Source organism: Protopterus annectens, chromosome 4.part1 (assembly GCF_019279795.1).
Source record: "Protopterus annectens isolate FY-2018-M chromosome 4.part1, PAN1.0, whole genome shotgun sequence".
Lineage (NCBI taxonomy): Eukaryota > Metazoa > Chordata > Ceratodontiformes > Protopteridae > Protopterus > Protopterus annectens.
In genome coordinates this window covers 791,579,360-791,596,859 of record NC_056734.1, presented here as the reverse complement: position 1 = coordinate 791,596,859, position 17,500 = coordinate 791,579,360, and positions in this window count along the sequence as shown.

The window sequence follows — 17,500 nt, the reverse complement described above, 5'->3', positions numbered from 1 at the left end:
GTCAATGTTTTTATGTCAGTATTTTTTTTTTCTTTGTAATGCTAATTGCGTCTAGTGCTTGTTATTATCTTTGCCAATATAGCCCAAATCTTGGCTGAAAAAGGTCCTGGGACCAGTTCACTTTCCTGGTTACCAAAGTATAAATTAATATGACATAGAAAAAAGGAGGGTGTGAGCATGGCAGAAATAATTAAAGAACTAGTAAAGTTCATTTTAATTCTGCATCATTCATGAGGCAAAAAAAATTCCACTAAAGGCATTGGGAAGTAGCAGACAGACTTAGTTCGGAGTTGTACTATTTTTGATACAGCAGGGATCATTTACTGCAGTGAGAGTTTTCACACCTCAGCATGAGAATATAGGGGATGGTCTGTCAATTCTTTTAGAACTACAAAAAAGTATCATTACAAAAGCCTGCTATTTACCTATTTTCTTTTGCTGGATGTAGCTAACAGCTATTTGTAGCATAGAACAAGCTCTAATAGAGACATAAATGAAGCACAGTCAGAAAAACAAAGAGGTAGCTCTGTTACAGAAGGTGTGTTTACATGACAGTGCTTCACGCTCCTGCCATTCTTTCTTAGTGGTATGAGAAAACAACACCACTTCCTTATGTCTAGCATGACTCATATAAAGAGAACTTGAAATGTATTCTGTGAAGAATGAATGAAAGCAAGAAAACAAGTTCACATTACTAAGACAGGCCCCATCATCTGCCATTTTGAGGGAAACGCATTAAAATTGTAAAATAAGTACTTGTAGTGATTTTGAGACATTAAAATACCTCAAAAACAAAGATAGTCAAAAAATATGCTTCTTGAGTTCTAAGGTGGAGTTTTCCTTTATTGACTTCAATCCCCCAATGGCTGGCAACAAACTACATATTTTAGGAATAAAGGACCAAAATATAAAGTAAATATCTAGATATATTTTTAAATGATATGTTTTGGATATAAAATGCTTGCTCTAGCACCATTTACATATACTACAGCAACTTTGAAACATTAGGTGGAGAGACTATTCTACGTGGGTCTATATCACATCATCAAACTCTTAATTTATCAAATACCTAATCATTGAACCCTAATTGTCGAACTACCTATTCAGCGAATGATCTAATCATCAAAGTTAAATTCCTTGAAAGATTTTACTTGGCCATCCTGAAAAAAATGTTGTGTTATTGACATGCCAACTGGCTATGTTTTACGCATTACCTCATTGTAGTGCAATCTTGGAGTTGGTATGCTTAATTTGCAGGGGATGTGGGAGGTGCTAAACATAAAATAAAGCCCATTTCACAGTATTGGACAAGTAAAATATTTCTATGACTACCACTTCGATGATTAGATTATTTGCTGAATAGGTAGTTTGACAATTAGGGTTCAATGATTAGGTATTCGATAAATTAACATTTTGATGATGTTATATAGACCCATTTTACACCAAAAATACACACAAAAAATAATGTAGTAATAACAAGGAATAAATAAATAAGCAAAACACAACAATTTTACAAACAGCCCATTCTCTAAGTGCAATAATGTCCTCCTGGGTGTATGTTATTCTGGAAAGAATGCCCTTCCACGGGTGTAGAGGCCCTCCCCCTGCACATTAGGCCTAAGAACACTCCTGGTTAGGTGCTATTTCCACAATAACACGCACCCTGTTAACTTGCTTACTGTACTGCTTTGTGTGTGTGTGTGTGTGTGTGTGTGTGTGTGTGTGTGTGTGTGTGTGTGTGTGTGTGTGTGTGTGTGTCTGTGTGTACATGCGTGTGCATGTGTGTGTGTGTGTGTGCGCGCGCGTGCGCGTGTGTGCGTGTGTGCATGCGTGCGTGCATGTGTGTGTGTGTGTGTGTGTGTGTGTGTGTGTGTGTGTGTGCATGCGTGTGCGTGTGTGTGCGTGTGTGTGTGTGTGTGTGTGCACATGCGTTTGTGTGTGTGTGCGTGCGTGCGTGCATGTGTGTGTGTGTGTATGTGTGTTTGAAGAGTTGTGGGAACATGGGCTTGCTGATGAAAGCCAATTGCTTTCTACAGTGTAAGCTGGTGTGCTTTATTTTTGTTCTTCACTTGAACAGTTGACAGTAGGATGCTATATTACAAATAGGCACTGAGCACTATATGGCCCAGTCATACTTCTGGTAGCAAGTAATTAAATACCTGTTCATGCCACTAAATTAATAATACTAAACTTTAGCTGAATATTGTTACATTTTTGCATCAAGTAATTAATTACATATACTGTACATACCACACCCATAATCGGTGACTACTACATACTAAAGTTGGTATAGTAATCTTAGATTGAACAAAGATAAAGTTTAGTAGCATGATAGCTTATTCAATGGCACTTATTATCATCTTTGTAAGGGACCAGAGCTTTTATGTCTGTAGGGCTGTTCCCGGTAGACTAATTTGTGATAATGTTGAAGACAGTAACTAATGTTGATATGGCCTCAGGGGTTAAAATACTGAAAAAAAGAGAGCATGAAAGTTTTAGTTGAGTTCAACTTCTACTGACTTGAGTCTTCAGGTGTGTGGTAAATCTGATCCAGTGCAATTTATAGACATCTTTGAGAAGACATCCAGGGAAGAGGCTTTGAGTAGGAATCTGTGACTTTTAGGGACTGAGTCCCTTTTAGGCTGTGAGTGATCCCAGACAGCATGACTTGCAGTTTTACTGGTCTTCACCCTTAGCTTATTTGTGGCCAGACAATTCCAGGGTAACTCAATCACTTTATAATGTGACTGAGACTGGACTATGAGCTTTCCCTGATCATCTGCATAAAATGTGCAGCTGAGTGTGGAGAGATCCCAGGTTATATTGTTTATAAACTGAGAATAGAAAATGCCCCAGAATGGAGCCACAGAGGAACTCCAGTTGAAAACAGGTCCATAGGTTTATAGGTTAATACAAGGCTAATTATCCCTGTGCGCCATTTTAAGACTAAACAATTATTGCAGTTGGTGCTTAAAATTTGTCTATCTGATTAGAGTTTAGATTCATCTAAGCCTTTTCAAGATATATATTTATATATTACTCTAGTAATTAGTACTAAATCAAAAACTAGGTATTTGTAGGAGACTCATGCACTGTGATATAGCTGCCTCTGTCTATTAGTAGTACGGAGGGGGCGTTCTCAAATAAAGTTGTCATCCATTGATCCAGGTTATAGTTCAGTGTGGTCATGGATGAGTTTTGTTTTACATGGATGAGGACTCTACTCCAGAGCAGTGATATCCTCTGTAAGATGTACTCATTCCTCCACACCATTCTGTTAATGTTGCACAAGAGATTTAGGTCCCTGAACTTGAGTATTTCTGACACTAATTTACTTGTGGATGTGTAGTAAATCCATCCAAAATGGGTCAGACGATGCCTTGTGTGCTAGGCACAGGTCATCTTTTAGCAGTCTGTAAGAGACTGAAGATAGTGATAAGGCTTTGAGGTGATCAGTGTTGAGGCCTTCTATCCTTTTTGTAAGGTATCTCTGCAGACATTCCAGTTGATGCATGTGCTTGGACAGATACATATCCAAAAATGGCATTATTTATTAGAAAGGCTCACACAAACGCTGCTACACTTTGCTGTGAAGGAAATGTTAGTTTGCTTTTTATTTGTTGTATTTTGTATTACTTTATTGCTTTTTTATATTTTCAATACTGTGATTTGTTTTCTTTACCTTGTGTTTTACTTATATTCTGCTTTTAACTACATATTAAAACTTCAAAAGAGACCACAGCTCTGTCTCTTGTGAGGCAGGCAGAATTTGTTTTCTCACCCTGCCACCCGTTTACTGTCATGTTCTTATATATCACTGTCTTTCTAGTTGCCTGCCACTTATGTTAATTTGACCATATATCTCATTTCCTCTCTGCTTTCTCTGGGTTGTGTGAGTAAGCACAAAATTATCATTTTGTGAAATCACTCTCCTTCAACTATTTAAATTTACTGGCCATCCTACTGTATTCCATAGTACCAGAATACAAAAGTGACCACCCCCTTTCCATCTATCTTGCTGTTTTAAAAATAGTGACTGTCCACTAAAACATAACTTTTTAGACAGGTAAAACTTAAGTTACCTACTTTCACATCTAACTCATCTAGTACACTCTGCAGTGTTTAGGATAAACCATTTTTTTCATCTTACGTTTAAGCATCCTTGTGACTAGCACTTGCTCTAATACCTGCTGGAAAGCACTAGGAAGCCTTAAACTGATACAAGCACTCAACTCTCCTTGTTAATAAGGAGACATTAATCATAGGCACTAAACAACCTATAATTGCAAAGTGCCTTGCTAAGGCAAGGGAAAACAGTTCTTGTACTTTATAAAAAAATCACCAAATCAGGCATGTCCAAGGGTCAGCGTCCAGTGATTTCTCTTGTCCACATGGTGAATCTGGGCATACTGGGGCAATGTAGCAATTGCCTCATGTACACAGACAACCCACTCCTCCTACCACCCAACACTACAACCTGTGAGAGATGCACTTACATAGCCAAACTGGAAGCAAAGCTCTCTCAATCCAAGACTGTGCTAAACAGTCAAGAGGAGAAGATTAACACCCACACTACACCTCAAGCAACACATAGCCCTTCTAAACCAACACCCACAAATAGCAACATTAAATCCACATATGTGGAGGCCATTAACTGTAACCTGCCCAAGCAACAAGGACCTCCGAAGCTGAAACTCAAACAAACACAATCACAACCAAAGTGTCACATAGCTCACAACACCAGTGTGCCACCCAGCAGCAGCCCCTAAGGCAAGACAACATACCTAACACTTTAGTCGTAGGTGACTGTATAGTCAGGCACACTGATGTCCCACTCGCCAGGCTGAACAAGGAGAAAATTACAGTCAGCTGCCTGTCGGGTGCCAGGATCCACCACATAACGCATGCACTCACCACTCCACAACAAGTACAAATATGACTCTGTCATTGTCCATGTTGGAGTGAACGACTTGAGACATACCTCCCAGGACTACATGAAAAGAGACATGGAAGAGCTCCCAGATCATGTTGGCCCAGGCAGGTATGACCCTAGCCCTGAATAGCATATTGCCTTTGCCCAGAATGATACCACAATATCAGGACAAAATGATTGACTTCAACAATTGGCTAAGCTTCTGGTGTCATTCAAAGGGGATCCAGTATCTGTCTGCCTGGGACGACATGATCAACACACCATGATGCTTTGCCAGAGATGGTCTGCACCTGTCACCCCTGGGATTCAGGTTACTGGCTAAGGCTCTTGCCACCCCTATATTGCTTTTTTTAGGCAAAGTTCAAAGGACAAAACCACCACTGTAACCATTACAAGCATGCAAATTCTGAAGGTAATGCTACTCAATGCTAGAAGTCTAAACCTCAAAATGCACTCTCTTGAGGCACTCCTAAAAATGGAGAACATTGATATCTGTGCAGTAACTGAGACCTGGTTCAAGGCTCCAGAGAGCACCCCTGTAATACCAGGCTACAACTCTTGCCACACCTTTCAGACACCAAACCAGGACCGAAACACTAAAGATGGAGGAGTGTCCATATTCACCAAGGATATTCACACCACCAGGCTAGTTGCCCATCAGAATGTGTCTGAAATTCTCCAGGTGCAAGTAACACTAGGTAAGACTGCAATTCAAATTGTAGCTTGCTACAGATCCCCCACCATGCCCCAAGATTCTCACTACACCTTTCTAAACATAAGTTCATAGGTAGGTACTAGGCTATTGGCCCTAGGGCCTATATAAGCCTAGCCAAAAATGTACCCTGGCTTTCGCCACCGAAGAAAATTATTTTCCTGTGCCACTGTCAAGCAGAGCCACAGAAGTGAGCCCCGGGGTGAATTTCCTATCTCCCATCCAATCATCAAGATTTTTCTTGAAGAGTGCTAATGAGAAGCTCTGTTTGACATAGATAGGTAGTTTGTTCCAGAGGATGGGGAGTCTCTGGGATAGGAATCTATCCCTTCAGCATGGTCTATTTATTGTGGTGACAAGGTTTAGATCCCTAGAGCATTGAGCTCAAAGGGATTGGGATTTCTTTAAGTGGAGCATGTCCAACAGCTCTGGGTTTGACATAGCTTTGTATGTTAGGCAGAGATCACCTCTGAGTTGGCGATATGTGACGGAGTAAAGCTGGAGTTTTTTTAGACGGTCTGCACAGGGCATCTGTTTGAGGCCAGTAATCCTCTTTGTGAGTTATTTCTGTGGCCTTTCCAGTTGTTGCAGATGTCTTGTGAGGTACATACCAAAAGGGGCATTGTAATCTATAATGGGTCTAATGAGTGATGAGTAGAGGGGAACAATGACCTACGGGAACAATGACCTCTTTTTTTCTGGACGAGAAACCTTTTGTGATGAGGTGAGCCATGTAGAAGGATTTCCTGACCACTGTGGCGATGTGATTATCAAAGGAGAGACTACTGTCCACGTGTCCCAAGGTCTCTTATCACATTTTTGGCATTAAGTAGACTACCAGCTATGTGGTAGTTCATGGGTACAGAGTTTTTACCAAAGGGGATGACAATACACTTTTTGGCATTGGGCTTCGGGTCATGGCTTTGACACCAGGCATCTGTCTCAGTAAGGCCCTTTTGTAGTATGTCCACATCGTTAGGAGTTTCTATTATGGCTCCTAGCTTGCAGTCATCTGCAACCTTTGTTAGCCAAAGACCTTCTGTGCTAGCCTGTACTTCAGAGAAGTAGACACCAAACAGGAGAGGACCCAGGACTGAACCCTGTGGTACTCCACTTGTCACTGGTCTGAATTCGGATTTGGATTCTGCTACTTTCACAGTGTGGGTTCTGTCCGTGAGCCAGTTGGCAACACATCTTGTGGTATAGGGATTTATACCTAGTTTAGTGAACTTATCTATAATTCCAGAGTGGGGGATGGTGTCAAAAGCCTTGACGAGATCTAGATAAGCTGTGTGAACCACCTTACCCTCATCTATGGCTTTGGTGACTGCTTCAAAGAAGTCAATCATGTTTAGGAGACATGATCTACCTTTTATAAATCCGAACTGGGTAGGGTCCAGTTTGGAGATTACCAATGTCTTTGTTTATGAGTTCCATGATGATATGTTCCATGGCTTTGCAGACCAGACTCATCAGGCTAATGGGCGGTAGTTCCCGGGGTCCATCATGGCTCCCCCATTGTGGAGTGGAATAACCGTCATGGTGCGCCATTCAGTGGGCACAAAGCCTGATGTGAGGCTGTGACTGAACATAGTACTTAGGTAGGGTGCCAGTTCATTCTGTAGTTCATGTAGAACACAGCCTTGGATATTGTCAGGTCCCATGGATGCTGTGTTCTTGGCTTTGGAGAATGTGTTTTTTACCTGTGCAGCTGTGATTACAGGAACTTTGCATTCTTCCGATATAAAGATGGGCCCTCTAGGGGGTGAGAGTGGGGTAAAGTTAGCACTGAACCTATCTGCCAGCATGTTGGCAATATCAGTTAGTTCTGTATATTTAGTGCCATTGTGCTGTAACTCAGAGCAGATCTGAGTGTTGCCACTGAGATTCTTGACATAGCTATAGAATGCTTTGTGGTTGTCTTTAGAGTCAGTGGCAATTTTGTTTTTGTAACTAGCTTTGGAGGATTTTATGAGGAAATCTCAGCTTCTTACTGAGGTTGAACAGGGAGTTCCTCCAGTCAGGGGATTTTAGTCTTTTTTGCAACAGTTTCTTTCTTCTGTTGTAGAGTTTGTTTATGGCAGAGGAGCACCAGATTGGCTTCCTATTTTTGTTGGATAGCATCTTGGTTCTATTAGGGATAGCATGATCCATGCACTCGTGTAAGTGCTTATAAAGTGCATTTGTGTAGGATTCAGCAGTTGTACCTCTATTGTCCGTCTGCATGGGTGTCATGAAGTTTGCCACTTCTGTCTTAAGAACTATGAAGTTGGCTTTACAGAAGTTTTGTACAGTGGTTTCCCTAACTGGGGGTGGGGGCGGGATGTGGATGTCTAGGGTGATTAGCTTGCGGTCGGATCTGACCAACGAGGAATTGACCTCTGGTGTGGAACACTGGTTGCCCATGTTCAGGAGCGACCTTAGTTCAACTGATGCCCTAGGCAAAAGGGCACCATGGCACCCCCCACCACACCACCCAGTACCCCCATCCTGGTCTACCTACACCAAATAAATACTGGAAAAGTGCCCCTACTAAAGCGGCACCCTAGGCGACTGCCTAGTTGGCCTATGCCTAAGGCTAGCTATGCCCATGTTGTTAATGACCAGGTCTAGTATATTGCTGCCCCTGGTGGGGGTGTGAATAAGTTGATCCAAGGCACTGGAATTTATGAATTCCAGAAAACGTTGAGCAAAAGAGTTGTTGGTACATGAGTAGTTTTCCCAGTTAATGGTGGGGTAGTTGAAATCACCCATTATTAGGGTGTTAGGTTGTACCCTATTACTTTCCAGTGTTTCAAGAAATGAGGAGTAGGAATCCTGGGGCATGGTGGGGGGAGGACATACTGGAAAATACTAAGATACAACCAAACACCCTAATACTGGGTGATTTCAACTACCCTGCCATTAACTGGGAAAACTACTCATGTAACAACACCTTTGCCCAAAGGTTCTTGGAAATAATAAATTCAAATGCCTTGGCTCAACTAATCCATAGTCCCACCAGGGGCTCCAATATCCTAGACCTGGTCATTACCAACATGGGAAATCGATGCTCCACACCTATGGTCACCCCCTCATTGGTCAGGTCTTGACCATATGCTAATCACCCTTAACATCCACATCCCACCTCCAGCCCCCCCCCCCCCCCCAGTAAGGAAACCTCCATAAAAAAATTCTCCATAGCCAACTTCATGCTACTCAAGTTAGAAGTGACAAACTTCATGACACCCATGCAGACCGGAACTGAAAGTTCGACTGCTAAATCCTACACTAAGGCACTGTATGAGTACATCCACTCATGCATGAATAGTGCCATCCCAAATAGAACCAAGATGCTCTCCTCCAAAAAAAGGAAGCAAATCTGGTGGTCCCCTGCCATAAACAAACTTTACAACAAAAAGAATAAACTGTTGCAGAAAAGAGGAAAATCCCAGGATGCAAATAACTCCCTTACCAGCCTCAGTAAGAAGCTGAGATCCCTCATAAAATCCTCCAAAGCTAGTTATGAAAATAAAATTGCCAAAGATTCCAAAGACAACCACAAGGCATTCTATAACTTTGTCAAGAATCTAAACGGCAATGCTCAGATCTGCTCTGAGCTACAACAGAATGCCATTAAATATATTGATCCCAAGGATATTGCAAATATCCTGGTAGATCAATTAATTGCCAACTTCACCTCCCTCTCACCCCCTAAACAGCCCCTCTCAATACCAGAAGATTGCCAAATTCCAGTAATAATGGCCACACAGGTAAAAAAATGCACTCTCCAAAGCTAAGAATACAGCATCCATGGGACCAGAAGACATCCCGGGCTTTGTACTACATGAACTACAAAATGAACTAGCACCTCCCCTAAGTGCCATGTTTAATCATAGCCTTACCTTAGGCTTCATGCCCACTGAATGGCATACAGCTGCAGTTATCCCACTCCACAAGGGGGAATCCACCTTGGATCCTGAAAACTACTGCCCCATCAGTCTGATGAGCCTAATCTGCAAGGCCATGGAATGTATTATCATGGACCTTATAAACAAAGACATTGGCAACCTTCAAACACTGGAGCCCACCCAGTTTGGGCTCGTGAAGGGCCAATCTTGTCTCCTGAACCTGATTGACTTCTTTTAACCAGTCTTCAGAGCTGTGGATGAGTGTAAGGCAGTCCACACAGCCTATCTGGACCTCACCAAAGCCTTTGACACCATCCCCCACTCTGGAATCATAGATAGACTTACTAAGCTGGGCATTAATCCCTACATCACTCGACGGGTTGCCAACTCTTTTACTGACAGAACACACACTGTAAAAGTAGCCGACTCCAAATCCAGCTCCAGACAAGTGACAAGTGGAGTACCTCAGGGTTTAGTCCTGGGACCGCTCTTGTTTGGCATCTACTTCTCTGAAGTACAGGCCAACACTAAGGGACTCTGGCTAACAAAGTTTGCAGATGACTGCAAACTGGGAGCCATTATTGAATCCATAAATGTTGTGGATACTCTACAACAGGGCCTTATAGAAACAGATGCTTGGTGCCAGCGCCATGGGCTCAAGCTCAATGCCAAGAAATGTATAGTTATCCCCTTTGGGAAAAAAACATGTACCCATGAATTACCACATAGGTAGCAGTACACTAAACACCGAAAGTGTGATAAGAGACTTAGGGATACAGGTGGACAGTGGTCGATAACCACATCGCCACAACAGTCAGGAAATCCTTCTATGTGGCACACCTCATCACTAAGGGCTTTTCATCCAGAAAAAAGGAGGTCATTGTCCCACTGTACTTATCCCTCACTAGACCCATTATAGAATACAATGCCCCATTTGGTATGTACCTCTCAAAACAACTGCAACAACTAGAAAGGCCACAGAAATACCTCACTCAAAGAATCACAAGCCTAAAGCAGATGTCCTACTCTGACCGCCTTAAAAAACACCAGCTATACTATGTCACATATCGTCTACGCAGAGGCGATCTCTGCTTAACATACAAGGCCATGTCAAACCCAGAGCTGTTGGACATGCTACACTTAAAGAAATCCTAATCCCTCAGAGCCACATGCTCCAGGGATCTAAACCTTGTCATCACAATAAACAAAACAGGCTGGAGGAATAAGTGCCTGACCCAGAGACTCCACAGACTCTGGAATAGACTGCCCATACATGTCAAGCAGACCGCCTTATGGCCCTCTTCAAAAGGAACCTTGACGATTGGATGGGAAAAAGGAAATTCACCCCAGGGATCACGTCAGTTGCCCTGCTAGACAGGGGTCCAGGGAAGTAAATATTGTGGGAAGAAATAGCCAGGGAATTGTTATGGCTGGACTTGTATAGGCCCTATGGCCAATAGCCTAGTACTAACCTATGAACCTATGCTCAATGACTGGCCTAAAGTGGTATCAGGAAAAAAGGGCAACAACATCCTTGGATCTAGAAGTAATCCACTTGTTTATGAGTTGCACAATATAGTAGGGATTCCTTATCACAGTGGGCACATGCTAATCAACATTTTAGGTCACTGTTCACATAACTTCCCAAATCCTTAAGTACTGGGTAAATTCTTTGGGGTGTGTTGTCAATGTGGTCATTCCGAGGGGACTCAACTTTCCAGAGAAAATAACAATGCATTTTTTTGGCAGTTAGCTTTAGTCTGTGAGTCTGGCACCAGCTATTTGTTTGGGACATGCCTTCCTGTAGTATGTCTGAGTCTTTTGGGGATTCAGTCACTGCTCCTTGCTTGCAGTCATCTGTAAATGTAGCTACCCAGAGCTCACTGACTGATGCCTGGTTTTATGTCTGAGAAGTAGATGACAGACAGAGGAGGGTCCAGCACTGAACCCTGAGGACTCCAGTGGTGATTGGCCTTGATGTGGAGGTAACTTTTCTAGTTTTGATATATTGCATCCTTAGAGCCAATTGGCAGTCCACCAGGAGAAGAAGGAGGTTTATTCCTAGTTTGTTAAGCTTTTCTACTATGTTTGAGTGAAGGATTATGTTGAAAGCCTAGACCAAGTCAACGTAGTCCATCAGGTTCAGTACATTTGACCTGCCTTTCATAAATCCAAACTTTGATGAGTCCAGTGCTTGGAGATCCCCTATGTCCTTATTGATCAATTTAATGATAATTCGTTCTATGGCTTTGCATATGAAGCAGGTGAGACATATGGGTCTATAATTGCCTGGGTCCATGGAAGGTCCTTCCTAATGCAAGGGAATAATTGGTATTGGGCTCCATTAACCTGGTACAAAACTCATATGGAGGCTAAGTTGAACAGTGTTGTTAGGGTGTGGCTAAATTACTTTTCACTTGACTCAAGATGCATCCTGGGATATTGTCAGAACCCACTGCTGCATTATTTTTTGCTTTGGATTACACTTTCAGGACTTGGTGTTGTGTGATTCCTGATACAAAGTCATTTTCAGATATTTCATGTAAGATAGATGGGGTGTGGAGTGGTAAAGCTTGAAATGAATTTATCATCTGGTAAGTTAGTTATATATTCAGCTTCAATGTAGATAACATTGTTTGCAATCAGCTCAGTGCATTGCTGCACAGTGCTCCTATGATTATGAACAGAACTATAAAAGGACTTATTATTCTTATTTGCTTGACTGACTATTTTCATCTTGAACTTGGCAGATTTAGTTAAGCACTAGAGTCGCTTGCTTAATTTAATGATGGGGACTTGATCATTCTATATATTTTCTTCTTACTTTTAGCGAATAGTCTTTTGCTTTTATTGTAAAGCTTGTTCATCTTATAGTTCCACCTGGGTGGGGGTGGGGGGTTGCTTTTGTGCTGTGTCTTTGTTTCTACAGGGCACAGAAACATTTATGCAGCTTTTTACATGCTGGTGTAGTTTAGTGGTATATATATTTCTACATATTCAATATAATTAACTGGGGTCTATATTAGATCACCAAATGCTTAGGTTTGTGAACGGTGATTAATCGACCCCATGTAAGCAAAAGCTTACAAAACCGAACTGTCAGAACAGCGATTTTTTTTTCCAAGGGAAAAAAATCTCTGTTCCAACAAAAAAAAAAAAAAGAAAAAAAGAAAACACTATAAAACATGAAATTAAGTGGGGGCTTTGCCCACACCCCCCCCCCCGATGCACCCCCCCTACTTAAATATACCAACTCTAAGACCACACTACGTGCCAAAAATGGCAAACTACCGAAGAGGCCAAGCGAATTCTTTCCCAGGGGAAGAATTTGCTTACATGCCGCTTCGATATTTTGCCCTTTCGGCATTTACAGCTCGACCAAGATGCATTCGCTAACCTGCGTCTTCGGTCAGTCAATAGGAACCCATTAACTGGGTTTGGTAGGGATTTGACGCTTGACAATGTATCACTTAGAAGCAGGTAGCTTGCCTTGGAGAAATGTTTAAAGGTCCCAGGGATGAAAGTAACCCATAGTTTCAATTGTATTTTGAAGAAGACAGCATTATGGTCAAATCTAACAAGTGACAAAAATACACAAGGGATGGTGCAAGATGACCTTAAACAAGTAATGGAATGGCCTAAGATGTAACTTCCTTAGTGAGTACTTTTACTTGTTGTTCCAAGGTGTTTGTATTGACAGGAATCTCTGTGCTCATACACTAGTGGTGGTATAGGTTTCTCAATTTACAGTAGAATAATTTAAATCACCCATTAACATGGTACTGGGTTTAATATTGCATGACTCCCATTGTTGTAGATTCAGGTAGATGATATGATCTAAGTATCAAAAAGATTCTGTTACATATTTTTTAAACCAAAGAGTAACTTTAGGGAGACACCACAAGGAGCTAATTTTTGTTGGGAAAGCATATGGTTAAAAGTCTTAAAAGTTATTTTATGGTCTAAGAAAATTGTACCTGTAAGCAATCTATCATCCATGTTAGACTGTATCTGATCGGTATGTGCATATAGAACATGTTAAAGTTAGAATGGAAGCCATCTTGATAATGAATAAAACATACTTTAAAATGTATTCCAAGATCAGCTCAGAGATTTGAAATCTTAATAAGTGGACAAAGACTGGTATTAGGACAGTAGTCAGTAGAGCCCCTATGATATGGGGTCTTGTGAAGTGGTATTATTAAAGTAAACTTAAAGCTGTACTGAACCTTTCCTCTCAGCTGTCCAGGATTTTGCTGAATGTCTATTGCTTCTGTTCCACATAAAATGTGCCATATTCCGGCAAACCATTGAGGACTGAAGTCACTAATTAATGGGTGACATTTGAAGTTCAGATTTCACATCCTTCAGAAAATGCATGCTAATGCAAAACGTTTTATTCTATCAAATGTCTGTTTATATGAGCAATATTTAAAATCTGTTCATTATTTTTGGTCTTTTTCTGCCATTATTTTTGGCTTTGTCAAGAATTCTTGTCATGCAAATGACATACATACCGAATAATGTTAACAGGGAGAAAGGGAGAGATGTAAAGCACATGGGTGATAAACATAAGTAGGTAAAATATGACAGATATTCAGTTTTTCAAAGTTAATTTTAGGCATAAGCAACAAAGAATCAAATGTTTATTAATGACAAGACAACAGTGAATAGCAAATAAACATAATGCTATCACAACCTTGATTGCTCTCTTATTATATATAAACAACACATCATACAATACTATATGTAGCTGACTGTACACATTAAAAAGACAGAAAAAGCAATGTCAACAGCTGCTAACAAAACATGGTAGTCATAGCTAGAGTTAGTAAGAACAGATTCTGGGTTGTTTTATAACATATTAAATGATCAAGTAGAATGAAATAAGAAATATGTCCGCAGAATAAACATCTACATCAGTACACTTTAAAAAATAGAGAGATAGTATATCTCAAAAAGTGATGACTCTCTGATGGAATGGCTTAATTTTTATCACACCGTATTTTACTCATGATAAGGTACACAAATAAATAACAAAGACTTTTACTTTTTTAGTCTTGAGTGAAGAATAATGCTTTAGGATGTGCAAAGTACTGGTTTATTTTATTAACAGCGCTGAGATACTGCCTTTACAAAATTTCAGATCAGTCTCAAAGAATAAAGAAAATCTTTATATTTTATTGCTTTCCCACTACTTAACTACAGTTCTACTTCCTCTAATTTCTCTGACTTCACTCTTCTTCTTTTAAGTTTTCCTCTGTAATTACACACATGGCGGTTTCCCTTCCAATATCTGAGTGCAAAAGCTCTCACTGAAAACTCCTCTGCCTGCACAGGACATAGCAATAGTATCTGACCCAAATAAAATGGACATTGCTTACATTGAATGAAATGTAGGCTCTTCCATGGCTTATTTTGCTGTTATTTTATTTATATGTATCCAGTAACTCTGCCTACGCAGTAGGTAGTGGTGAGCAGGGCCTAGCGACAGGCTACCCTCCACACAATCCATCCCACACAATTTACTAACAGTTTTTTTTCTCCTGCATTTAATACACAGACCTCCCCATTAAAAATACTGTTACTAGTCTCTTTCTACTGCATTTAACATGCCGAACAACCCATAAAATCTGCTTCTGATAGTTTTTTGCTGTTGCATTCAATACACAGTCCATAATACCTTTTATCCTTAGTCCGCTTAAAATTTACTTTTAATTCACAGTTCTACAGATAAAATACAATCACACATGTACAACATTCTATAGTTACCTCCTGCCATCCAGACATTCTGATACTTTTTTTAGCCTTTTTTTACTACAGCAAGGTCTGGCTCATCCCGCTTCATTCATCCTTGCTGCACTTTGGCTCACTCGACTCCTCTACCCACCCCCATTCCAATCCACCACCTCATCAATTACATTTATTCTATCGCCAGCTCCACTTCCTAGTTTCTCCAAAACAATCACCACCTTGTTACCTCCCCTCTCACCAAACTCATAATCACCTGCAAATTATTCTTCATTCACCACTCCACTATCACATAAAATGCTTTATTTAAATCACAACTACTGTCTAACCTTAGTCATACTAACTCTAACACTAATCACATATGCCACTTCACTAAACTCAACATATACTTACCTAACTTCAGTAACACCCACTTATGCAACCCACCAACACCAAGACTTCCAAAGTTTCTCAAATATATCAGCCAGCCTTATTGAAACTAACATATTGTACTTTCTAAAATGGTGAATACTCGACCACTCTCCAGTACCTAACCCAAAACTATATTTACTCCCACTCTAGAATAAAACAATATCTAACCATCGCCAATACTCCTTACACCTAAATAACCTAAAGCACCATGGAGACATCCACCCAAACCTTGGACCCCCTCAAAACTACACCTCTCCTCAAACATCATCCTCAAAACATATGATGGTAGTCACCCAAATACATGCAGTATATGCAACAAAATAGCAGAATCCCTGTCATGGTTAATAAATACTCCCCAGATATACTAGTCCTCACCAAAAGCTGGTTAAAACCACATATCAAAGAAAGAGAATTCCTCCCACCTGGCTATAATATACTAAGGTTTTTACCTGAGTGGCCATGATTACCGGAATCTGGCATTTTTTTTGGTATTGAGATGGGCCCTTTTCGGGGTGAGAGGGGGGTAAAGTTGTCACTGAATCTATTTGGCAGGATATTGGCAATATCCTTGGGATCAGTATATCTAGTGCCATTCTGATGTAGCTCAAAGCAGATCTGAGTATTGCCATTTAGATTCTTTACATAGCTATAGAATGCCTTGTGGTTGTCTTTGGAATCTTTGGCAATTTTTTTTCTTAACTAGCTCTGGAAGATTGTATGAGGGATCTCAGCTTTCTACTGTGGTTGGTGTGGGAGCTTTTTGAATTCTGAGTTCTTCCTCTTTTCTGCAACAGTTTCTTCCTTCTGTTGTACAGCTTGTTTATGGCAGAGGACCACCAGATTGGCTTCCTTTTTTTAAAGGAAAGAGTCTTGGTTCTATTTGAGATGGTTCAGTCCATGCACGAATGAATGTGCTCATACAGCACCTTAGTGTAGGATTCAGCAGTTGAATTTCCAGTTCCCATCTGCATGGGTGTCATGAAGTTTGTTACTTCTGACATGAGAAGCATGAAGTTGGCTTTGGAGAAGTTTTTTATGAAGGTTTCCTTAAAAGGAGGTGGGGGTGGGATGTGGATGTCAATGGTGATTAGCTTATGGTCTATTATGGCCAATGAGGGGGTGACCAATGGTGTGGAGCATCAATCTCCCATGTTGGTAATGACCAGGTTTAGAATATTGGTACCTCTGGTGGGACTATGAATTAGTTGCTCTAGGCCGTTGGAATTTATGAATTCCAAGAACCGTTGAGCAAAGGTGTTGGTACAGTAGTAGTTTTCCCAGTTAATGGCAGGGTAGTTGAAATTACCCAGAATTAGGGTGTTTAGCTGGATCTTAATATTTTCTAGTATGTTTAGAAAGGTGTAGTGAGAATCTTGGGGTATGGTGGGGGATCTGTATCAAGCTACAATTTATATTGCAGTCTTGCCTAGTGTTAGTTGTACCTGGAGAATTTCAGATGTATTGTTTTAGGCAACCAGCCTGGAGGTGTGAATATCCTTGGTGAATATGAACACTCCTTCACCTTTAGTGTTTCGGTCCTGGTATGGTATGAGTTGTAGCCTGGTATTGCAGAGGTGCTCTCTGGAGCTTTGAACCAGGTCTCAGTTACTGCACAGATATCAATGTTCTCCATTTTTAGGAGAGCCTCAAGAGAGTGCATCTTGAGGTTTAGACTTCTAGCATTGAGTAGCATTACCTTCAGATTTTGCTTGATTTTCCCCATTATGGTGGTAGCTTTGTCCTTTGAACCTTGCCTAAAAAAGGCACTATAGAGGTGGCAAGAACCTTAGCCAATAACCTGAA